Consider the following 22,222-nt stretch of genomic DNA (forward strand, 5'->3'; position numbering starts at 1 on the left):
GGAATGGAATTCTGATACATGCTACAATAGGGATGAACCTTGAAAACATTATGCTAAATGAAGTAAGACAGACACAAAAGGACAAATATTGTATGATTCCACTTATGTGAGGTCTCTAGAATAGGTAACTTTATAGAGACAAAAAGCAGAACAGTGGTTACCCAGCGCTATGGTGAAGGGAGAATGGGGGGTTATTGTTAGTGGGTATAAAGTTTCAGGTTTAGATGATGATTATTATTCTGGAGATGGATAGTGGTGGTGACGGTTACACAACAACATGAATGTACTTAGTGCCGCTGAATTGTATATTTAAAGTTGGATAATATGGTCAATTTTGTGTTATGCATACTTTGCCACAATTTTTAAAAAAGTACTTAGCTGTTAGAGGTATATCCTCAGATGCCTGGGATTTGCTTTAAGATACTCCTTCCCTCTCCTGTGTGGAAGGATAGGTAAAATAAGATCGCCAAAATACCAATCATTGCTAAAGCTGGTTTATGGTTATATGAGAATTTATGTGCACATGTTTGAAATTTGCCATAATTAAAAAGTGTTTAAATGACTACAACATGCCTGACTCTCAAGGGTAAATGAATACAGTGCAAATGTGTCTACAAACATAATAGCCCAGCTGATTGAAAGGAGCCTGAAATGGACAGGGAGCAGGGCTGTGGAGAGTACCTGCATTCTCCATGACTAACCCATAGGTCATTGCTGTCTTGGGCTTGATTTGTCAAAACTACCTCCCTCAATGACAGTGTTTTCCTGACCTCTGCCCTTGCTGGAACATCGAATGCTTTTCTCAACTAGCTTGATGAGCTTCTGCATTATATTTTCCCACGGGTATAAGTTATCACTTTAGAATTTTCCTTACAATGGGGGCCTAGTGGCAATTATTGAATACAGTTAAGGAACCTCTATGGAGCAACCAGATAGTACGGGCTGCTGGGAACTCTTGGGAGGGGTCCTTTCTGCCTATGGAGCCTGAAGAGGCTGCAGTGGGCGGGGGTCTCCTTTAAAGAAGACGAGTCTTGACGATATCCCCTTAAGAAGGCCAGGAAAGGCATTCCAGGTAGAAGAATCAGGATATAGAAAGGCATGGGATCACAACGGAGTATCTCTCCCTCCAGAAACAGACGGTAGCCAGGTGTCCCCGGTGCAAGGACACAGAAGGGAAGAACAGGCTGGAAAAGCTAGCTAGGATGAGACTGTAGATGCTCTTGTATGTCTTGCTATGAATTTCATTCTTCAACAAATTGAGAGCCTCCTGAGGGCCACTGTCTTTGCAAAGATGGACAGTGTCCTTTTCCCTCTGAAGAAGTGTGGTCAATAGCAGGGATGATGAAGGGAAATGTGCCATCCACAGCACAACCTGGGACACCTGGCTTTGGGGTCCAAAGTTACTTGTTACACCTTGAATCTCTAATCTTCCTTTAAACCCAGCTTTGTGATGTGCGTGGGACCAGGGCAAATAAGAAAGACCTGCTTAGATAATAAAAGAAGATTCTAGACTATAAATAGGGCTTGATCCAGGAAACCAGGCCCATCCTAAAGAGACATTTCTTACTTCTGTGCAGTCTCTCCTTATTATCTAAGTGGTTGGCGCACTTACCTGGTAGCCAACAGTAAGAGCCACAAAAATACATTATCCTGCCCTCATAATGTTGCCCATATCCAATGCTCACTTGTAAGTCTCTCAGCAAGAGACCCATTAAGTTTATATCACCATTTAAAGAGGTGCCTGGAAAATGTGCAGCTTTTGAATGAATAATAATAGAGATTGCCACTGAAAAATAAACACCTGTAGTTATGGCTCCTGTGTTTACATTAAATTGAACTTCTAAAAAAATGTGTGCTTTTCATTATAATTATTTTAGATTTTATTTAATTTTTAAAACGTGTGCTCTTTAAATGTATTTTTCCCTTTTACAGTTTTTGAATTTGAAGTATTATATGCACAAGATTTTAAAGAATTCAATAATATGGGAGTATATATAAAGAAAACCAACAGGGCTCACCCCACACTCATGCCGTTTTCCAGAGACTATTACTTTCAACTGCCTCTTTGAAAAAATTATTTAAAAAAATTATTGAGAATGTTTAAAAAAACCACAACAATCTCTTGTTTTCAAAAACAGTTAGACAATAAGACATTGTCTTATTTTGACTCACCTCCATAAAATAGGAGGATTTAACCTCCTAATTCCCGGCCCCCTGCTTTTTGATTTATAATTTAGTCTTTCACTTGTTCCTTCTGTACACTTGTGTGATATACTTAATCCTCCATTTCTTCTTCCATCTACTCAGTACCTTTTGATTTCCCACTATGTAGGCTGACGATATTGGCACAGCGCCCCTCTTTCCATCTCTCCCCTCTACCTCCCATTATCTGCCATTTGTACCTTTATATCAAGAGTGAAAACATCTACAATCAGCTCTGTCATCACAGTCAGGTCTTCCTTGCTTCGTGGAGAGGTGGATTTCAAGAGTGGAAAGCTGATAGACAGTGTTTGCATTATTGACTATGTGAATTTGGATTCCTGCGTCGCCCAGGGGCATGCTACGATCATGTTTCCTTCTCTGCCAGCTCCAAGTCACCACCTCTCTGCCACTTAAAGGAGAACACGCCGAGCAAAGCCAGTCACATGGATTCTCTCTTGGGCTCAAAATGACGCTACGTTTCGGTTGGCTTCAAATTGGGACAGTAATTTTCTTTTAAAAATATAAATATGTCTACATAGTCACAGAAAAATATCATAGCCACGTAGTACCTGTAGTTTTGAAAAGGAAATCGCTGCCCAAATATGAAGCCAACTAACATGTGGCATCATTTTGAACATTTGAAGGAGGGATGATGCGGATGGTGGAGGAAGAAAGCTGAATCCAAAACATTCACAGTTAGAAGTCAACAGATAATGTCCGAAATGGAAAAATTAGCAGTGTAAACACATTGTTTCTAAACATGGAGAAGAAACAGCTAAAAGAATGGAAAGTAATTGCTTTCGGGGAGTGGAAATCAGGGGTGGGGTTGCATGGGCTGGGAGACTGTTGATTTTTCGGTATGGAGCTGTTAATATTGTTGGGCTACTTAGGGGTCACCCGTCTTGATTCAGATTTATAAGTAGTCCCTCTGGATGGGGGCTGTCCGTGAGCAGAGTGGGAAGTGTGCTGAGCATCCGCAAGTTCAGGATGTGCAGTCTCACTTAATCCCCTCGTTTTCATCCAAGTCCATGCCCTGCCTGGAATTTTCGTGTCCTGAGCCTCTCCAGTTTCAATTTCTCCTTAAAAGAAGATTCTCAAGGTGGGAGGGGTAGTTACCTGCCTACAGGGAGGAGGGGAGGCTGCTTGGGGGGTCACCCCTCTTGATTCAGATTTGTAAGTAGTCTCCCTGGGTTCAGCTGCACCCCTCACTCTCACCTCCCACAGTTACTGGTGGCCCGAGATGCTGATCCTCAAGAGGATCTGTAGAGAGACCTCCATTCCCCCTAGCAGGCACCTCGCTTGGACTCCTGCTTTGCTAAATTAATTACATGTGCCCCATCCCAGCCCCCCTTTCCATCTTCCACAATTCTAGTGACATCTCTTGTCTGCTGTTATTATCCTCCTGTTCTTTTTGTCCTTATAAATTAATATATTTTTAGAAATCTCTTTGGGGTTATTTTCAAGGGGCTTGTGGGGAAGCAGAATGGAGAGATACATGTATTTTCGAAATAATTGAATGCATGAATGAACGAATGAGTGAATGAATGAATGAATGAATGGCTAACGCTCTGTTTTAACTAAAGGTGCTCCTAACTTTAAAACAGAAAGGCTGCATTTTATTTACCATTTTCTTCCCTCTGCTGTGAGTTCACACTCCAGGGTGTTTACCTGTTTGAAATACTTTGTTCCTTGGTCAATGACTGTTTCCCTGAGCTCAGCCTGTGGGCTTCTAAGTGTGTGGATTGGTCCTGAGAAGCCCAGGCTAGAGACTGTGGTCTGCGTCATATAACCCACCCCTCTGGCAGCAGCCCCAACTTCTGCAAAAGTCCAGTGCAAGCCAGTTGTTTGGGATGCAAAACATGTTTTTCTATAGAAAAAAATGATTTTGCATATTTTTCTATAGAAAAATATGATAAAGGAATGTTTTAGTTCCCAGGCCAGCTTTCAAGAATCTATTTAAATCTCATAGGGATGAATATTCTTTGTTTACTAATATACTCACCCCAAATTTAATGAACACCAATAATGAGTGACTTGAGCGTTATATTTTTATAAGATCCTAACAAACGCAATCTTTTAAATACATCAGTTTGCTCAATTTTTAGCTTCCATTGTTTTTAACTTCCAAATGGTCATCTCTTTTCCAAACATAACCCCCTTTGTTTCTTCTTCCCACAAATCACCTGCCCTACCTTAAGAAAAAAATGCAAAGTTTATGTCAGGGCCAATGAAAATGTTCATTTGTCAGACATTAAGTTCTAGAAGATGCTCGTTGCACCCTCGGAGCTCCTCTGCCCAGTGGAGGGCCGGCCATCAGAGGGAGTCGCTCACTGCTCTTTCTCCCCAGCACTGCAGTGACGTGGATGAAATTGGGAATAATTAGCTCTTTGTCAGCTATCTTTGGGATTCCTAAGGCTGTAGCACTGACATGAACAAAAAGGCACTTTTTAAGGCTTAACGCCAATAACTGTTGGTTATTTTTTGCCTTCTCACAACATGGAAAGGTGGTTGGAGCATGTTGCCAGAGCAGCACTTCCTGTGTTTATTCTCTTGTACTGAGTTTATTCACTTCCGGCTAGCAGAGAGCAGTGCTCTCACTCGAGGAGAGGGGATAACGCCTTTGCAGTGGACATTTGAAACTCTCACCAAATTAAGTTCTTTGGCACTTTCTCCAAGGTTATTCTGGGCAGGAATATCATCCAAGATGGCCAACTCACACTGATAGAGTCATTTGTTCGTTCATTCTTTCATTCACCAAATACTCACTGGAGGCTTACTATGGGCCAGGTAGCGTGCTCAGGCCGGAGGAGGCTCTCCTGGAGTTACCTCTGCACCTTGAGCAGCAGAGAGGAAGTAAGTACTGTGGCCGCAAAGGACTCTTCCCTCCCACTGTCCTCCCTCACCCCAAATAAAGTTCTACCAGCTTGGTAGAGAAGAGATTATCAGAGAGGGACAGGAAGGGGGGCTGCCTATGTGGGTCTCCCCCGCATCTCCAGTAAAGCTCTGGGGTCAGAAGATAATAGGAACTCCACGAAAAGAGAGGAAGAGTGGTGGCATGGCAATAGGGCTTGACCGTCTGTGGCCTCAGAGACCTGAATTTGAATCCAAGCACTGTCACTAGCTACATGACTCTGAGCAAAGGGCTTGGCTTCTCTGAGCTTCTGTTTCCTGGTTTATAAAGTGGGACCAAAGCATAGCAGGTAGGAATGGGAGTAGAGAAATAATGTTACTTATATCACCAGCTCAGTAGTGTTGGTGTTTCCTCCCATTTCTCCTAAGTTCGAGTCTCATGGCAATGCCTGAATTACCTGCCTAAAATCACTTGGTCTCTTTTTTTTTTTAGGTTAAAAAATGCTGCTTAATTTCTGCGCAGGGAGAGATGTCAGGGGTTTTGACTGCTGGCTAAAAAAATGTTGCAGATGGAGGCTTCCAGAATCCTCCGCATAGGAGACAGATCTTTTCTCCCCAGCTTTCTTTCAGGCATTTCCTATTACCAACTTGATTCTCTTGTGACGTGCATGGGTAACGGAGAATCTCATGACCAGCTGAGTTTTTTCTCCAGCGCTAATGACTGTGACTAAAATAGGACGTTATAGGGGAGAGCCCACACCACCCTCCCTTCAGAGAAGTTCTAAAGGCTGCACTGCTTTACAAGGGTGCAGTGGGTTTGAGATCTGTCGATTGGTGAACCTGCTAGTCTCTATAAGCCTCACAATGTGTAAGTGAAAACAATAATGCAAGCTCACTGATACAGAATTTACAGAGTTTGGGACAGAGACTGGTCCGGTTCCTTCCAGAGGGTGGTGCAAAATGAGGGTTAAAAGAAGTGAGGTGAGTTGGGCTGCCAGATAAAGTACAGGATTCCTAGGTAAATTTGAATTTCAGATAAACATCAAATAATTTATTAGTATAAGTATGTTCCAGGCAATATCTGGTATACACTTACACTAAAACATTTTTGTTTTTATTTCAAATTTTCATTTCCTTGGGCTTTGTGTGATTTTATTTGCTACATCTGGAAGTCCTATATGTGCTGGGGAGAGAAATACCTCACTGGTCCAAAAGAACGTTGTTTTTAGGCTCCTTCTCACACATTTTAGAAGCTCTCTCTTATTTGGAACCAATGTGCTTTTTTATAAATTGCTTTTCTATATTCACTAAAAGAGGACTGTAAATAACATTCTATTAGCTGAGTTCTAATGGTTATGTTCTTGAAAATAACGAAACTATATTTCCTTAAGAATCTGTAACTATATCCTTTATCTAGAGGCTATGTTTGTAGCAACTTCAAACATCAAAACACTGCCAAGCTTTTATTGTGTATATGTGTAAGATATTTCACATGTATATATTAAGTATTCCACAGGGCGTTCGGTAATTGCTTTATGCTTTTAATTTGTATGGTTTGCATTTTCATAGGATAGGACATATTTTGTTTATGCCTCTTCAAATCATTAATAATTATACCATAAAGATTATTATGTATAATAGTGCAAATGTCTAAGGAATCACAAATATATTTTGCATTTTAAATTCAATAAAGCACGCTTTCATTGACAAAAATAACAACGATAAGAACAACAAAACAAAACCCCTGGGACACCCATGAGAGAACCTGTCAGGCTTATGTACTTTACTGGGGGGACTGCTGAACTTTTCTTAGATATCTACTCAAAGTCAATTTTTCTAGTCATTGACCTTCTGAATTCTTGGTTTTCTGGTTTTCTACTTCAAGGGAGCACTGGGGAGGTGGCTGGGCTTTCCACGAGAGGCACTCACCCCAAAGTAAGTAGGAGCAGAAGCCCCACGGAAAGATGGGACCCAAAACTCAAAGGGTACCTCAGCCATGGGCCATTTCCTGTTGGGGACAGCAAACCTCACGCTGAGTTGTTCCCGTCACTGAGTTACTGAGGCATATAATAATGTTGTATGTCATCATGCAAAACCTAAATTATGTTCTGGTCAAAAGTTTTGTCTTCCCATCCCCAGAAAGGGCACCATGACACCTTTTAAAGTCCGTATTATTATATTTCTGAGGATTCTGGACAATGTCACAATTTTCTCAGAAAATTGGAATACGGCAAATACGGGATTGTTATTGACTTCCAATATGTTTGCCCTTAGTAGTGAAACTAGAGTAAAGAACGGTTATCATATTTACATACTAAACTGGAAATTGGGAAACACTCGTGAAAAAAAGAGGATCCTTCCACAGAGAGCTCAATATCTGTGCGGCGGAGGGATACAAGTAATTAATTGTATCTGCCAGCTTAGCCTATGTTATGCTGTGGTAACAAGCAACTCTACAAGTCTCTGTTTCTTAAAACAATGAATTTGCTTCTCATTCACACTACATATCCGTCAGGGGTGGGCTGGAGATCTGCTCTGTTATTCTCACTCTGGAACCTAGGCTGACAGAGCAGCGTGTTGCCATCCAATCACAGAATGTACATTTTATAGAAGAGGAATTCTACCTTTAGAATGATTCGGTGACTTAGTTAGGCAATGGGGCAGAGAACCATCTTGAAACCAAGGTCTTTGTGCTCCTACACCAGTGTTTCGTCCCTCCTTTAGATACAAATTTTCCTCTGCACTAGGCTGACCATTCTCCCGGGATGCGAGGAAACAAATCTCCAGGTTCAACTGCAGATATAGTTTGCGACTTGTTAGCCATCATTCATTTATTCAGCTACTACGTGTTGACACTATTTTATGCACTGGGTATACAGTGGTGACCAAAATATACACTTTTCCTCTTCTTACGGAGCTTATGATTTTATGGTGGGGGAGGTACATGGAATTGAGTTTCCAAGCTTGAGAAGAGAGGCTGAAAAACCACTCTAGAGAGCTGCCTGGGCTCTTGCTGCTAGAATTTGCTGATTGGGAATGAATCAGTGACTGGATCTTCTGTGTCCCCATAATCACCATGAAATGCCACCAGAAATTCTGGTTCAGGGTTGGGGAGCTGAAGGGCTGGGTGTAATAGTGGGAGAATGGGGAGGGGTGAGTGCAGAATGAGGAAGACAGAGAAAGAAAAAAGCAAAACTTCCACCTGAAATAAGCCTGCAGACCCAAATTCCAAAATACATGAAGAAATCTAATGCTAAGAAAGACAGCCAACAAAGTAATCAGGAATTTACTCCACATTGAAACAAATTTTATAGACAAGCCTAACTAAGACTTTAGAGTAAGGACATCTGACGTGTCAAAAGAGATGGATAAAAGAAATTATTCAAAATTATAAAACAAATTAGGTAAAACAATATCAGGTTTATATACTATATTTAAAAGAGGCAACTAAAAATCTCCTAAGTGAATGACACAAACATTGAAACTTAAAATGTCCTGGATGAGAAAATTTCTGGACTGAATAAAGCTGAAGGGCACAGTAGTAAGGTGGAAAACGGTGCTGGGGAACACGCCCAGAGTCCAGGCAGAGAAGAGAAAGTCTTAAGAGGCATGGAGGTTTGATTGAGAGATACCAACCATCATCTAATAGGGATTCTGAAAGAAGAAAAAGGGGGGAATGACAGTCAGGCAATATTTAAAGAGATAATTGCTGAGAATTTTTCAGAATTGAAGACTTCAAATCGGAAGTACATTTGCATACCAAGCATTGAAATAAGACTAAATCCTTTTCTAGACACATGTTAGCAAAATTGTAGAACATTAGAGATAAAGAGGTAATCAAAAGTTAACAGAAATAAAAGATGGATTACCTACAAAGGAATGAAAAAATTAATTTGATAGCAGCCTTCTCATAGACGACAATAGATTCCAGAAGGCAATAAGGGTTCAAAGAGCAGAGAGAAAGTAATTGTCAACCTAGAATTCAATACCCTGACAAATAAAGACATTTCAGACATACAAAGACCAAGAGAGTTTATCAATCACATACAATCACTAAAAGAACTACTTAAAAATATTATAAACATAATTGACTATTGATTATTAAAAAATAACTATATATTTAAAAGGATGAAACTGTAACTCTGGAACAAAAATAAGATGGGGAGCAGAGTTCAGTAAGTATCTAGAAGGGCTGAGGCCCTTGTGGTCAAGACAACTGTGAATACCTAACATCTTAAAAATATATTTGGCAAAAACAAAATGAAAAATCAAACAAAAACAGGACAATAAATAAATGAAGTGATAAACTTAAGAAACTAAGAACAACAGAGAAACCTAAACTAGAAATGAGAAAATAATAAATATAAGAGAAAAAAATCAACAAAATATTATTTAGGGGAGATGAATAAAATGGTTTTATTACAGAATAAACAAATCCTGAGCAAAAGTGATTTAAAAAAAGGAAATAAAAACAGAAAATAGGAATAAAAAGGGGTTAGAAATAGATAAAATGAAGATGTAAAAATATATTAAAAGTACTATTAACAACTTCATGCCAATAAATATGGAAACTTAGAAGAAATGGATCATTTTTAAGGAAAAATAACATTCTGGTCATTTATACAGATGAAACCAGAGTAAAGCCTTAACTATTAGAGAAATTAAATTGTCACTCCAAAGGTCTCCTACCTCCAATGATAAGAGGACCAAATAGTTTTACCAGATCTTCAAAAAATAGATAAACACTGTCTAAAAACAATCAAACAAAAAACTGTCTCAGAATGGGGAGAAAAAAGAAGGTTATCCAACTCCTTTTCTGAGATGTAAGGACAGCACAAGTAAATTATAACTTAATCTCTTATGTTTCACATAGACATAAAATCTTAAAGAACATATTGTGACCAAATAAGATTCAATCTCAAGAATGAAAGTATAATTTAAGATTAGAAAACCTATTAAAGTCAACAGATTAAAACAGAAAAAGGTTTTTCCTTTTTTAAAAAATTTTGTAGTGTCATCTTGATAAATACAGAAAGACATTTGATAGATTATAGCATTCATTCATGCTTTTAAAAAAATCTTTGCAGGCTAGGTATAGAAGGCAACTTTCTGTATTTGACAAAGGCCGTATATCAAAATTCTGCAATCAAATATTATACTGACTGGTAATATGTTAGAGTCACTTCCATTAAAGTCAGGAATAACATAAGGATATCAGTTATAAGCCTCTATTCAGCATTGTACTGAAAGTCTTAACTGATGCAATCTAAAAGAAAGGGGAGAGAGAAGTTGGAAAGAGAAAGGAAACTGCTCTTGTTTGCAAAAAATGTGATTGTCTACATAAAGAAGTCAAGCAAATTCACAGAGAAACTCTTAGAGCTAGAAAGGTTCAGTAAGGTTTTTTTAAATACAAAAAACCAAACAAAAATCCATAGCATTTCTAAGAGTAATAACTTAATTAGAAAATATAATAGAGAAAAAGAGAACCTTATTCACAAGAGTTAACAGAAATTTTGTGGCACCAAGAGATAAATTTGTGTAAAAGCTCTATGAAGAAAACTGTGAAAGTATTATTGAACAATATAAAGAAAGAACTAAATAAATGGAGAGAATTACCATGTTCATTGATGAGAATACACAATAACATAAAAATGTCAATTATTTCTATATTGATCTATAAATTTAATGAAATTTTAACTTAAAAAATCTCCAGTGTATGTATGTCTCTGTGTGTCTGTGTGTACACACACCTGTATTTGTGTGTGATTCTTAACAAGCTAATTCTGAAATTCATGTGAAAGGGACAAGAATAGTCAAGACAATTTTGAAGAAGAAGAAGGTAGCAAGACTTGTCTTATTAGATATTTGGGTATTTAAAAGACCGAAATGGCATTGGCCTAGGGGATAGACATATAAATGAATAGAACAGAACAAAAGCCCAGAAATAACTTATATACATGAGGAAACTCTATATACAACTAAGGTAGCATCACAAAGCAAGGGGGGAAATGGTGGGACTGGGACAAGTGGTTATCCATGTGGGAAAAAAAAGAAATTAGATTCTTACTCTCACCAACCTTAAAGATTAAAGACCTAAATGTGAAAAGCAAAAGTTTGCAAATTTTAGAAGAAAATGTGGAAAAATGCATTTATCACCAAGTAGGGAAAGATTTTTTATATAAGGTACAAACCTACAAACAATCAAATAAAAAGGATATATTTGATTATAGAGGAGAAAGTATTTGCAATGCATATAACAAAAAATAGAAGACATTTTAAGAAGCAGAAATTACACAAGCTTAAGTTTTTTATCACAAGGCAAGAAAACTATTGATAATAGAAATTAAAACAGAATAAAATATAAGGACAGAACAAAAGTTAAATAAAACATTTAAAAATATATAGCATGCAAAAAAAAAAGTCTTGCATTTTGTCCCATAAATACAGAATCAGTAATTCTTTGGCTTAAAGCTCTATTATAAACATTATTGGTGATAAGTATCAAGCTTGATATTTCAGCTATTTTTTTTTAAAGTTAAGTTCTCAGAAATTTAGCAAAATCCCATTTTATGGGAATATTCCTTAGAATTCATTTTGTTCAACCCTTTTGTTTAATATTTTAGGAATCTGGAGTCTTTACTAGGGCTAAGAGAACTTTCCCCATGTCTTACAGGTAGGTGGAGGCAGAACTGGACCTAGAAATCTATCTCCTGACTCTCGAGCTCAGTGTCTTTTCTGATAACTTTGTAGAAAAATTTTTTTCTCTTAATTTGACATGACTGAAATAATAAATATAAGATGTTATTTAATAAGTGTATGTGAAATTTTCCTATCATAAGATTGCATTGCAGTCTACTGTTCAATAGCCTCATGTGTATGTTTGGTTTTAGTGTTTAGGCTAGAAATCCATACCCTCCCCCCCCACCATGTTGGTAATAAATAAACATTATGAAATGCAATGCATTTTTAGAAAAGCATTTTTCAATGGTTGGTTTTGGGATAGGTTGGAGTCAGTCTAGGTAGCATCTGCAAAGTAAAGTACACTTTACTTTGGGCTTCTTAACTGCTTTACATATCAAGAGAGGCTCTGATTGTACAGACTTTTTAATTTCTGTTGTTTTTAACTGCTATATGAAATGTGATCAGATTATTTTACTACTAACAGTTACTTAAAAAGAGTCCAACTGTACTAATTGACTGATAATATATGGCTTAAATTGTCTTCATTCCCTTCATATTTAGAAATTTTGCTTTGCCTGCCTGCTCACTTGTGTGTGTATTAGGGAAATACACTGTTGTGAATACTGAAATCACAATCAAATAACTAAGGCCTTAAGTCATACATGATGCTAAGTGTACTACCTGCCTTCGTTGTTTCTGCAACTAACGTACCTTAACTTTGCTCAATCTCGTGTTTAAAAGAAACAAATTTAAGAACTGTATTGTGAGTGTGTGGTATGTTACCTTTAAAACAAACAAACAAAAAAAGAAATGATACTTGGAAAAAATATGTATCAAATACAGAAATTCAGTTCAAATAAAAATAATATTCTTAATTTATCCTTCAAGTATCTTAGCTCAGAAGTTCTCCTACAGTTGATATTATCTGCTTTGGGAATTACATTTGGACTGTAATCTTCAAAATATACCATTTTGAAAACTAGTTTTATCAAAAAGAAAACAGTGTTTATAGGGTATATCCTCAAGCTGTGATTTTCTGCCACCTTAAAAACATTCAAGTAATAGTTTTCCTAAATCTTTCCACATATTCAGTGGTTGGTATGTGCACAAATTTTTTTTTAATGACTTTTATGAGAGTTAGGGAAAGATCAATGTTTACCATATGAAAAAAACAAGATAAGAAAATAAATAAATGATCTTTAGTTTCTAGCTTTCAAAGGAAATTAAAGTATTGTGTGAATAAATATACTTGTTAAAAGTGTGAAAAAATTAAAGTGTAAATACCTAGCAGTTAGGAGATAATTAAAATAAGAACAGACCATATCAAAAATGATGAAATATTATCAAAGTGAATTGAAAGATGAAATTATAGTCTTTATGTTTCACTATTTTCAAGGAAAGGAAAAATTAAAGTATTCAGCTCAAGGATTATAAACAACAACAGCAACAATAAAATCCCTAAAGGAATCAAGAGAGAGAAGAAGAAAAGCAAAAAGAAAACTAAATGAATTAGAATATAGGAAAATTTATAGAAAATTCAAGTGCTTCTTTTAAGAAATAAACTAGACAAACATTTAGAGAAAGTAAAGAAGGAAAAAAACAAAACTCTGTGGATAATAACATTATCAGTTAAAATAGGCGATCCAACATCAGATACAGAGACATTTTAAACATAAGACAATACTTGCAAAATTATAAGTTATAAACTTGAGAACCTAGATGAAATGGATAGTCTTCTGGAAATATATACATTACCAAACTTACAAGTATAAAACCTAAACACACTAATCACAGCTGAGGAAACCAGAAAGAGAAAAGAGAGAAAGAACTCCCTTCAGAAAAAAATTGTCTAGGCTTAAAACCTCTACAGGGAAAAACCTTTCAACTCTTAAGTAATAGGTAGTTACTATCCTTCAATAATTTCTTCAAAACATTGAAAAATATGGAAAGTTTATTTAATGTACTTTATAGAGATAACCCTGATTTCAAAACCTGAAAGGCAGCACAAAACAAAGAAATAATAAAATTATCTAAATTATGAACACAGAGAAGAAAATCCAAACACAAATAACAGAGTATCAGAAGAATAATCCCAGTTGGATTTAACCTAGATTGAAAAGGTTTAATGTTTTAATGTTTGAAAAATCCAACAGTATAATATACCACTAAAAACGAAAATCCAAAAGATTCTCAATAGATGAAGAAAAGACATTAAAATTCAACAGCTAGTCCTTATTAAAATAATGATTACAGATTCAAAGCTCCTTCTTAACAAAAAGTATTTATTGCAAAAAGTCCAAACCACCCTTCAGAATAAAATATTAAGACAATATTATGAAAATCAGAAACAAAACAGGAATATAGTTTATTGCCATTTTTGTTTCATTTTTGATCTGGAAGTTTTGATCAATGATGTAGGATGCATATAAAAATAAGATACATAAATATTAGAAGGGAGAGAACAGATTTTAAATTATTTGTAGATGATATTATTAAACACCTGGAAACTCAAAAGAATAGTTCAACTAAAAATTATTAGAACTGATATGAGAGTTCAAGAAAACTGCTGAAAACTCATATACAAAGGAGACACAAAAGCCAGTAGTTTTTCTATATAGAAATACCATCCAGTTAGAAAATACAATGGAAAAAAAAATCAAATTACAATAGCAAAAATTAACAATGATGACATTGAAAATCTCTATCAAATGTCTTGGAATAGCTTTAATGAGAATGTGAAGGATTTATATCATTAAAACTACAAAATGTTACTGAGAAATATAGAAGAAAACTTGAATATTAAGTTCTATGGCAATGATGTCAGTATTTTTCAAATTAATTTGAATGTTCAGTATACGTTCTCAGCAAAATCATTTTCAGACATCATTCTAATGTTTACTAAAAGAATAATTAGGTATGAAGAGCAAAGAAAATATAGAACATGAAAAGGAATGATGAGACAGTGTTCCTGCCAGGTATTAAACCATTTTTAAAAGACAAGTATTAATAAAATAGTGTGGAACTGATAAAAGAACAAATGTACAAATGTACAAATCATTTGTACAGAGTAGATATTTTGAGACTACATTATACATGAGAGTTTAATTTATGACAAAAAAGCATCATAAATCAGTGGGAATAAAATTATTATTTGATAAACTATGCTGGGTTAATTGTTTAGAAAAATATAAATTTAGGGATTTACTTCAAATCATAATCAAAATTACTTTAGATGGATAAATAGATGTAATTAGAGATAAAATACAAAACTTAAACTGAAACAAAAAAAACTAGAAGCATTTGAAAAATGTTCAATAACTTTAGTCACCAAGGAAATGCAAATTAAAACTACAATAAACTACCACTACACACCCAATAGAATGTCTAAAATTACAAATGACTGACAGCATCAAATGTTGGAGAGGAAACGGAGCAACTGGAACTTTCATGTATTTTTGTGGCAGTAAAATGGTACAATCACTTTGGGGAAAAGTTCAGCAGTTTCTCATAAAACTAAACATACATTTATTCTATAATTCAGCAGTTCTACCCCTCAGTGTTTTCCCAAGAGAAATGAAAGCATATCCATAAGATGATATGTACAAGAATGTTCATAATGGCCCCAAACTGGAAACAGACCAGGTGTCCATCAATAGAGAAAGGGATAAACAAACTATAACATAGACATAAAATGAAATATTAGTCTTAGCAACAACAACAACAAAACTCCTGAAACACATCAACGCAGTTGAATTTTTAAAACATTATGCTAAATGAAAGAAACTTTACACAAAAGAGTTTATTCTGTATGATTCCATTTATATACAGTTCTAAAACAGACAAAACTAATCTAGAATGAAAAAACTGAAAATTGTGGTTGCCTCTGGGGTAAAGTGAGATGGAGGTCTATTGGCAAGTGACACTAGGGAACTTTCTGGAATGATGTTAATTTCTATATCTATTTTCACAGCTTGATTTAGATATAATTCATATATCATACAATTCACCCACTTAAAGTATACAAGCCAATGGCTTTTAGTATATTCATATACATGTGCAACCGTCAACTCAAAAAGAAACCCATAACCTTTGAATTTCTAAATCTTAGTAGGTTTATGCGTTTGTCACAACTGAAATGATCATCCATTTAAGATTTGTGCATTTCACTGTAAATGTGTAAAATATGTAAACTTTACCTTTAAAAGTTTTAACTATAATAAAACATGAAATCATTTCCAAAGTTCTATATGGAGAAGATCAGCCCTCAGAAAGGAAAATATTGACAGATTTGATCACTTCTAATCTAAAAACCTCTGTGTGTGAAAAATATATAAATAACTAACATTAAAATGCAAATATCAAGCCAGAAAATAAATAATATTTTTAAAAACCCATATTAGATAAGGAAATCTTTGTCTATATACTTGATATACATGTAAGACATTCTAAATCGTTGCAAATATTAAGATACCAACAATTATGTGGGCAAAGACTCTGAACAGAAAATTCATAAATAGGAAATAAAAGTTGTTAATAAACAAAGGGGGAAATTTTTTTCATCTTTACAGAAATTTAAGTTAAAATTATATCAGGGGATATATATATAGATTATATATATATATATCATATATCATATATCTATATCAAAGGCTCTGGATTTGAATACTCTTTTGTTTTCCTTTGAGATATATATTTATTCTCCTCTGAGAAGAGATATTTAAAGTAAGTAAGAATGGGTATACACAAAGATTAAGCTACAAAAATTCATTATAGCACTACTTGTAATATTGACAAATAAGATATTACCCAAATGTATAACAGAGTATTAATTAAATACATTACATTATAAAGTAAAAGTATTAAATTAACTTAGAACTCTTATACAACCATTAAATATGAGGTTATAGAAGAATATTTAATGATATGGGAAAATGTTTGCATCTTGAGTTTAAAAAAAAAAGAAAAAGGCCAAAAACCTCCTTGATCCTGTTAGGCTCAGCCACCTCCCTATAGCCCTTTTGTGGACACAGGCATTTAGCTTCTGTCAACTTTCTCCCTTCCCTTCTTCCCCATTTCCTGTTGGAAGCTGTTCCAGGAGGAGGAAATAGGCTGGCTGGTATTAGAATTGGGGGAAAAAATAAAACAATTTTAAAACAGAAAACAGGAAGTGTGCAAAACCCTGGTTTTTTTTTAATTGGGAAAAAAACATGTGCACACAATTAAAAATGGAAACAGTTAATATATGCATATAATGAAAAGTATCTAGTCCTTAATCAGTTTTAAAATCTCCTTCTAGATATATTTTTTAGAAATAAACAAAACACAAGAAAACAAGGCAAGAAAAGAAGGGAGGGAAGGAAAGATGGAGGAAGAGAGAGAAAAAAATAGAGGGAAGTGAGGAAGGGGAAGAGAAATAAAGGGAGAATATGGGGTGGGGGTGGCATTAGAATGAGTTTATTATGTGAGGGTTCTAAACAGCCAAATTTATTTTAGAATATATGGTTAAACACTTGGATCTCAAATGTTCAGTAACCTGCTATTAACTTAATAACACTATTAAATGAATATTAAATTATTTATAAATATAAGATAAATCAGGATTAAAAAATGAGGAACCTTTTTACTTGTGATACCTTAGGGAACAGTAACTCTGTCCAAACCAAAATAGGGTTCCTAGCCTGACAAGCATTCGTGTACTTATAGGAACAATGGGGCAGAGGATGTGAAATCAAGACTGTCCTGGCCAGGCAGCTCTGATACAAATGGAGTAGTGGAGTTTCAGAACCTTAGACAGGCCCCCCGCCTGGATTTACCCCACTGGAGAGTGTGCTTAGGGCAGAAGCACCAAATGACATCCACTGGGAACGCACACATTTTCTTTCCTGACATCATCCTCAGACGTTTGGGGTGGGACCACAGATCCTGCCTCTCTTTTAACAACCATTTTGAATTGGTTAGTCATGAATGTACTGGTTTATATTTACTGTTTGAAGTAAGCCTAACACTACTATTTTAATGGGTGGAGAGAGGAGAGATCAGTCAATCCAGGCAGTCCACAAAAAGCAAACCTGGGCCTCTCAGTGGAGGGCAGGTTAGGGTTTTCAGGGTGTGTCTTTCCCTGGGGGGGCACCCCTTTTCTCCATGATGCAAACGTTGACCATTCAAAGGTCACGTGCTCAAGGAATGAGATTTGATAAAATTAAATTTTACAGCTTCATCAAAGACATTCTCAAGTGAACAGGAGTATTTTTGTGTGTGATTAAGCTTGGTAGCTTAACAGTAATTACCAATTTATATATAAGAGCTCTCATAATTAGTTCATGATTTTTCCTTTGTATATATTTTTTCAAAACGTTATTGACCACTCACAATGTGAGTGACTCCTTGCTAGAAGCTGTAAGAAAGTTTATAAGATGAGAAGGGATGCTTGAGGAGGGAAGCAACATGGGAACCAGAACGAAAGGAAGGCGTTAACTTAGGGATGGAGGAAGCGGGGAAAGTAGACAGAGGCCGAAAGTAGGAATGGAAAGAACAAGAGAGCAGAGAGAGGATTTTGGAAAACGCTATAGCTGTACTTGTAAGCCCTTATCAAAATTTAGAAATATGTCCTAGCATATAGCCTGTTTCTCTGAAAATAAGACCTAGCCGGACAATCAGCTCTAGTGCATCTTTTGGAGCAAAAGTTAATATAAGACTAACTTATGTTAACTTTTATTATAAAAGTATTATTATATAAGTATTATTATATTATATTATATTATATTATATTATATTATATTATATTATATTATATTATATTATATTATATAACACCTGGTCTTATATTATAGTAAAATAAGACTGGGTCTTATATTAATTTTTGCTCCAAAAGACGCATTAGAGCTGATTGTCCGGGTGGGTCTTATTTTCGGGGAAACACGGTAAAATCAAGTGGATGTTTTTCCCATGGAAAAGAAAAGTGGCAGGATTAATTTTTCATGACTTCTTCTTTCTTTTATTCCTTTCAACACATATCAAGAATGGAACTTTTGTTTTTTAACGATTAATCCAATCCAACTCATTTATCCTTCACCTGCCTTCGTAATGCCCAGACACAGAGTTGACTTAATTGTCATTGTACCTGCTGTGATCCTTGCAGTTCAAGAAGCAGCAGGTGAAATTGAGCAGGACAGGTCTCCTGATTCACCTCCAACATATAAACAAATTGAAATGACTGCGATGCTTTTGAATGAGCCTTTTCTCAAGGAGTTTTCATCCAGTTTTAGTAGTTAGTTCCCGAGGATAAGAGCAGTGATTTTTTTTCCTTATTAGAGCTAGTACTTTCAGTAGATGTGTGTCGGAGCACAGCCCCACTTGCTAAGCGCCCCCATCCAGCCCTGGGAAGGGGGAACTAAAGACAGGAAGACCAACTAAACAGAAGAGCGGAGTTCTGGTATTCAAAGCTCTTATCTCATTCAAAGCTCTTATCTCATTTGTTAATTCTGCAAATATTTACTGAGCACTTACTATTGGCCGAGTCTCCCGGTTAGTCACTAGGGGTAGAGTGGTAGGCAGACACTGTCCCTGCCTTCGCAGGCCTACCTTCCTGTGAGGTAGGCAGAGCAGGTGTTATTCATATTGCCAGTACGAGATAAGGAAATGGAGGTGAGGGAAAGACACAGCTCTGGAACAAGACTGGAGCCCCTCTCTGTTCTCCTGAGGTGTAAATACTTGGCTCACTGTGCTCAGTGGCTCTCAAACTTTTCTTACTAATTCCACAAAGGAACGTTAACAATGGACCACATGGGCTTCTGTTCCCCACCTTGGAAATCATTTGTTTCTGTCCTTGCCTTTGAAGAAACAGCACATTTCTTCACACAACGTTAGACTATTGTTGTAATTATTAATACTGATCAAACCTCAGCTTTAAAAAAGTAATTTGCTGAAGTCTTTAAATCCATCTTTCCCTAGGGTTGGGTAAATGAAAACAAAACTATAAAAAAAAAGTCTTTCTTTTATAAAACGATCGGACATCCAGGTATTCAGATAAGCATACTACATCTGGATCTCTCCTCAGGGAACTCTGAGATCACCTGCCTTTCCTGTCTGAATCTTTTTCAAAAGAGAGCCCAGAGAGAAAGGGTGTTTTTCCTAGGAGAATTTTTCACTCATTTCAGCTGTTAGCAGCTGCTCTGTTTCTCCAGTGTGCTGAAATGCCCGCTGCTTTGTAAACATTCTCTCTAATACCGGCATTACTCATAGTTTGAAAATCACTTTGACTCCTGAAACATAATGATGTTAATGTCAGATGAGTCAGCAGGTCAGCATGCTGCTCCTATGGCAGCCGTGCCTTCTACCAGCCTCTCCACCCAGTGTCTGGTGCTTCAAAAGTAAAAAAAAAAAAAAAAAAAAATCAAAAACAGAGAAACCCCTTTTTGGTGGAAGGGTACAGACATTTTGTCCATGACTCAAAGAACAGCTTCAAAGGTGTAGTCAATTTCATTCTCAGGGAACATGAAAGGGAAAGGCAAAGTAAAATCCCTAACCCTAGGTTAATCGATTTACGTGAAGAATGAACAAGGAATTTAGCGAGTTTCTGTAGAGGGTCTGTGATTTTCCCGAAGGGATAAGTCGACACTGATCAGTCTGGTATTCAGTATACAGTTGTGATCTGTTATTTCCAGGACTCCTCTGGGAGGTGTTTTCGCGCCCGTGGGAAGTACACAGTGCAGGAATATTACCGTGAACATCCATGGGAAATGGGAGGCTGCTCGTTTACCCAGGATTCCAGACCCTGGCGGGGCTCCCCCACTGCCCTCTTTGCATTGGTGCTGTGCCCATTCAGACAAGAGATTGCAGCCACTCTCCTGGACTGTTTTCAGCATCATTTACAACCTTTCAATTGTCTCCCCTCCCAGAACTGCTGGGAAATGACCAGGAACTGAGCAGGACACAGTTGGAGTATTTCATAGCCTGGCTGACCACAGCCCCCACCTCCTCATGCTCCCAGCCCCGGTCACAGTCTGACCTGCCAATAAGTAACCCTAACTGTCCCCTTCAGCTCACCTTACCCCACCTTCTCTTCCAACCTCAGGGCATCATTTCAATACACTTACATAGTGCCTCCAAAAAGGCTTCCAGGTTCATTGTGTCACCCCTGTCTCATAATAATCCATATTTTGGAAGTGGGAAAACCTTGTGAAGGTCACATTGTGAGTGGCAGAGCCACACACTCAGACCCCAGGTCCTTTCTACTCTGCAACAACACAACATCAAACCCACATTTAGAGGACTAGCATGCCAGTGAAGGTTGGAAGGATTGCAAGTGCACACATACTATTTTCACAGACAAGAGGAGTAACCAAAATCTAAAGAGAGGCAGTGACTTGCCCAAGGTCACATGGCTCGAAATGTGGCACATCCAGTTGCCAAACTAGGTCACCTGACCCCTGGTCCAGGGCTTTTTCTCTCTTAACTTCTCCTTCCTCACTCTGGACTTATTCCAGTTTAGATACGAGTCTGTACTTCCCAGTTGACCCATGCACCTTACAATGCTGATTCAAAGCATTCTACTCCCAAAGCACAAAGCCCCACAGAGATGCCAAAGAGGAGAACCAAATCCAGTGGCTTTCCATTATGATATGAATAATCAATACCCCAAGTTAACTACGGCACCAATCAGTGGTATCGTCAAACTATACCTTCATGCTGGCTAATTTCAAAGACTGAGATAACATCAGTGCCTCAGTGGGGTGCTGATCTGGCCCCATGGTTGTTATGTAACCTGTAAGAGATAAAATGCCTAGTGCAACCCAAAAATTCTGCAGCACCCTAACTCCAGGCCTTTTCAACCCCCCTCCCTCCGTCCACTTCTTTGGGTGCCATAGAGACATCATGTAGCTGGTGCACAGAACTTCTCACTTTCCCAACCCTCTACAGGGCATGGTAGATATTCCCCCAGCTGAAGGCTTCCTGACCAAACATCTTTCTCCCATGACACTTTTCCTGCTTGGCCCCAAAGGCAAAGAAAAGTCAAGACTCACATTTTGAGGGAAGCTGCCGAAAATCCTTAGAAAACTGTGGAACATCCTATTTAGAGGAGACTCTTCCTTTGTCATGTGTTCCCGGCTGATTCTATTGAATTTATCCTGGAGGTATGGTTAGTCAACAAAAACTGACCCCGCCCCTGCCCCCTAAAGCAACCAACAGCTGTTACTATATTGAGTGGCAATATGAAGTCATAGATAGGTGACTAACCCACCAAGGCTTCCCTACGAGCCATCATCTAAATATGACAGCCTTCCATCATCCTGACCTTTTCACAGGAGAAAGCTGAGTGAGGGGCTTGACACTGCCTCCCAGGGCTCAAGTTCATGTTTGACCTTCTGCAGCCACCATCTCTGACTGAGCATTGGAAGACACATGCCCACTGCCACACACAAATTCCCTTTCTAGTAAAAGGTCACTTTACACAAGACAGCTTTTCTCCACTGGCCTGTCTTTGAAATTA

General features: G+C 37.0%; 1 protein-coding gene across 2 annotated transcripts in view; it reads right to left on the reverse strand.

Annotated features, from left to right (window-relative positions):
- ATF3 (activating transcription factor 3) overlaps positions 1–21,856 on the reverse strand; it is a 51,181-nt gene extending 29,325 nt beyond the window's left edge. The window contains exon 1 of one of the 2 annotated variants that reach the window (XM_033093971.1): positions 21,756–21,856. The gene's annotated coding sequence lies outside the window, so the exon portion shown is untranslated. Of the gene's footprint in view, positions 1–21,413; positions 21,431–21,755 lie in introns of those variants that run through there. The other variant, XM_033093972.1, reaches the window with a different exon arrangement.
- Between the last annotated feature and the right edge of the window lie 366 nt (positions 21,857–22,222).

This window comes from Rhinolophus ferrumequinum, chromosome 22 (assembly GCF_004115265.2).
Source record: "Rhinolophus ferrumequinum isolate MPI-CBG mRhiFer1 chromosome 22, mRhiFer1_v1.p, whole genome shotgun sequence".
NCBI classification, from domain to species: Eukaryota; Metazoa; Chordata; class Mammalia; order Chiroptera; family Rhinolophidae; genus Rhinolophus; species Rhinolophus ferrumequinum.